The 4,346-nt window shown below is 34.3% G+C and overlaps 1 pseudogene; it reads left to right on the top strand.

Moving 5' to 3' along the window:
• The first annotated feature begins 557 nt into the window (after nt 1-557).
• On the top strand, nt 558-3,322 carry LOC105802013 (receptor-like protein kinase FERONIA; annotated as a pseudogene).
• The last annotated feature ends 1,024 nt before the right edge of the window (nt 3,323-4,346 follow it).

Here is a 4,346-nt window from a genome sequence, read left to right as displayed (position 1 = left end):
GGTAAAAGGGCGTCCCTCCTTTTGTGGCACACACTCATTTGGTTTTTAAATACGTTCAAAATTCATATTTAATTCTTATATTTTAATTTTTAATATAATTTAGTCTCCGTATTTTATAATTTTATTAATTAGTTTAAATCGTTAATATCATTAGCTTCTCAATTAAAATATTACGTAGTTATATATAATTTGAAAGCGATTTTTTTAACTCCATAAACTTAAAAGATTAAATTCTTGAAAATGAAAGTTAGATGACTAAATTCCAAATATACGATGTGTAAAAACATAGAACCATAGTTGTTTAAACCAATTGAATTGGTCAAGGTACTAGTTCGGAAAGAAGCATCATACTAGTTAACCTACGTACCACTACGAGCTGGTAGAACAAGTCTAAAAAACCGATTAAATTATTTTTTTATTTTTAAAATATTTTTATTTTTATATTTTAATAATTTATTTAATTAAAACCTAAGAATAAATGATCTGACCAATTTAAACATAATTTTGGTTCTAAAAACTTTGCTTAGAATATATTTAATATTCAAAATTTTACCATACAACTATACTAGTTTATTTTTAATAGTGTGATATTTCAAATATTAAATTCCATTTTAAATTTTATAAATAAAAAAATTAATTTTAAATGCTTTTGTATTAGCAGTTCTCATAAGATGTTGTCACACTTAGTATGATGCTTGGAATATTTCGATCTTTCTTCCTGGTTATCTATCTGTTTTTCCTCACCAATGGAGAATCCAAGCAAAACAGCAACTTTTTCCCTTCAAAACCTCTTGTTTCTGCTGCTTCCCTGTCTCCTCTTCTTCTTCAGTCAATACCTTGTGGTTCCTGTTACAGCAGATTTCAATGTTAACCCTTACTACCCCACAGAAAACTACGCAATTGATTGTGGTTCTTCCGTCGATGGAGAGTCTTTTAATAACCGTTATTGGATAGGCAATGGCAATGGAAAATTCAGCCCCATAGAGCAAGAAAACAAATCATCAGTGATTAAAGCTGCATCTGAACAAATTAATCAGGTCCCCTACTCCACAGCTCGTCTTTCTTACTCACAGTTCACCTATTCTATTCCCCTCAGTCCTGGTCCGAAATTCATTCGCTTGCACTTCTATCCAATTTCATATACAGGCTTTGACGACCCTTCTAAGAAAGCTATCTTCTCTGTTCAAGCTGGTACTTTTACCCTTCTCCGGAATTTCAGTGCTTTGTTTCATGCTCGAGGTGAAGTTACAGTTGTCAAAGAATTTTGTGTAAACGTTGATCAAGGTCCAAGGTTCAACTTAACCTTCACTCCTACTCCGGAAATCACTGATTCTTATGCTTTCATAAATGGCATCGAAGTTGTTTCCATGCCAACCAATCTATATTATAAACCAGAGAGTGATGAAGAAGTACCTTTTCTAGGCCAGGCACAGGGAAGATTGTACACCCTAGGAAACAACGCTGCCCTTGAGAAGATGTATCGAATCAACGTTGGTGGGAGGGAAATCCCAGGAGACGACGATGAGATGTTCCGGAGCTGGTTATCAGATGTCGCTTATTTGACAATAGCCAAACCAAGTGCTATTCCTGTTTATGTAAGGACTGATCTCAACTTCAGCAGTTATACAGCATCGTACTCTGCTCCAAGGGAGGTTTATTTGATTGCAATGACCACGGGGACGAACAAGACCCAGAATGAGAACTACCAGCTGACATGGGAGTTTCCTGTTGATTCTGGGTTCAATTACTTTGTAAGGTTACATTTTTGTGAGCTCCAGATAGAGATAACCAAAGAAGGTGATAGAGTGTTTGAGATCTTATTGGCTAATTCAATTGCAGAAACTGCAGCAGATGTTATATCCTGGAGTAGTGGAAATGGGATTCCAGTATATCGGGATTATGTGGTGTCAATAGGAAGAAAGGAAATGAAAAGCAGCGAAATCTCACTATTGCTTTGCATCCTTCGCCAGCTTGAGAACTCGTTATTCTGATGCCATCTTGAATGGGCTTGAAATCTTCAAATTGAGCAACGGTTTTTCTCTCTCCGAACCTAGCTTTGATCTTACATCTGGACCTAACATCCATCCTAGGAAGTCGCCGGTTGTGCAAATTACAAAGAAGAGAGCAATAATTGTTGCTGTTGTTGCTCCTATCTCAGGCTTTATTACCGTCTCTTTTTTACTTTTTCTAATTTACCGGATACATTCCAATAAATTTGCCAACAGCAGAAGCTCTACTCCATCTTCAGATATTTGTCCCCGCATCTCACTAAGGGAGATCAAAACAGCTACCAACAATTTCGATAAAAGTTTCATAATCGGAAGAGGAGGATTTGGCAACGTCTACAAAGGATTTAATAATGCCAGCTCCACCCCAGTTGCGATCAAACGTTTGAATCCAAGCTCACAACAAGGGGTGCTTGAGTTTAGGACTGAAATCGAGATGCTTTCCAAACTTAGACACCAAAATTTAGTTTCTCTGATCGGATATTGTGAAGACAAGATGGAAATGATCCTTGTGTATGACTACATGGTTCATGGGACCTTGAGAGATCACCTCTACAACACTAATAACCCCCCTTTACAATGGGAGCAAAGGCTCAAGATGTGTATTGGTGCTGCACAAGGGCTGCATTATCTCCACACGGGTCCTAATCACACCATCATTCACCGAGATGTGAAGACCACAAATATTTTGATAAATGAGAAATGGATAGCCAAAGTATCTGATTTTGGATTGTCTAAAATGAATGACTTATCCAATACTCATATTAGCACCGCCGTCAAGGGCAGCATCGGGTACTTGGATCCTGAATACTACCGTCTTCAGAAAATAACTGAGAAATCCGATGTCTACTCTTTCGGTGTGGTGTTGTGTGAAGTACTATGTGCAAGAGCGCCAATAGATCGAACTGCCGAGGATCATATGCAAATAAGTTTAGCGGAGTGGGTACAACATTGCTACATCAACGGAACTCTGGATCAGGTAATTGATACTCATCTACAGGGTAAGATCAAGCTTGCAAGTCTGTTAAAATTTGGTGAAGTGGCTATAAGTTGTTTGGCTTCAGAAGGCATTAAAAGGCCAACCATGAGCGAAGTGGTGTATGGACTTGAGCTTGCATTGAAGCTGCAGGGAAGTGAAATGAATGGAAACGATGAGAATTATGCAAATGACTCATCCACCATTGATTATCATGTGTTGTTTAGTAGCGGTGAATCAATGAAAGTTGGCCGCTAAAATAGATTTTCTTTTGGCCCATTGTAATCTTAATTATCACTTTATATATTACCAATTTATGCATCAAAAGATATTAACTTAATTATCACTTGAGTTTTTTTTTTTAACTTTATTTAAACTTATTTTTATAAAGAGCTTCATAAACTTTCTTCCAAGGATTAGAGCTAATACCTCGACTTGTGAACTTAATATATTTCACAGGATTATATAATTATTATTGTAAAAGGAAAAAAAAAGAAGAAAAGTTGAGTTGTTTTTGGTATAAGACTTTTCCAAGTCTTGCATAAAAAATTCGTGGAGTTTGTGGAATTGTTCTGGACAACACTCTCGGCTATGCTCAACAATATAATTATTTCTTACCAAAAGTTTTTTTTTAATATTAGACAACTTTATTTATTTTGAAAATATTAAATTAGATAATATAAATTTATTATTATTATAAAATAGATATCTATTAAAATAAAAAATTAATATATTTTAAAACTCTAATATTTACTAAAAATAAAATTTTATATCATTTATATTTTTAATGCGGATTAGTCTTGGTAACCAACCTCCATAGGGAAGTCTTGCAGAGAAAATTCTTGATGGCGGAAAATTTTATACGATTATATATTTTAAAATATTAAATTAGATAATCTTATTATTATGATTATAAAGTAGATATACATTAGACAACAAGTTTAATATAATTTAAGATTCTAATATTCATTAAGAGAGAATTTATATCATTTATACTTCCAATGTCCATCAGTTTTCATAGTGGATACAAGTCTTGCAGAGAAAATTTGTGGAGTGTAAATTCTCTTTTATAATGGCACTCTTGGTATTTAATGCTAAAGAAACAGCATTAAAACAAAAAAACAAATAGAAACAAATGGTTGTTTGAAATAGAAAACAAATAGCACCAAAAAGGTGCTGTCAATTGTTGTTTGACTAAATCCTCTGTTACCCATATGCTGTAGAGGAGACTGATGATAATAACAAATGGTTTTTAGTGACATTCTAAGGAATACCCATAAGAAACAAATGTTAAACTCTACTAACTTGACTAATCAAATTACGAAAATGAGAATTTGAAAGTTCAAATGTACACTCATTGACCC

This window comes from Gossypium raimondii, chromosome 7 (genome assembly GCF_025698545.1).
Source record: "Gossypium raimondii isolate GPD5lz chromosome 7, ASM2569854v1, whole genome shotgun sequence".
Classification (NCBI taxonomy): domain Eukaryota; kingdom Viridiplantae; phylum Streptophyta; class Magnoliopsida; order Malvales; family Malvaceae; genus Gossypium; species Gossypium raimondii.
Note: the sequence above shows the minus strand (reverse complement) of the source record. Positions and strands in the feature narration are given on the sequence as shown.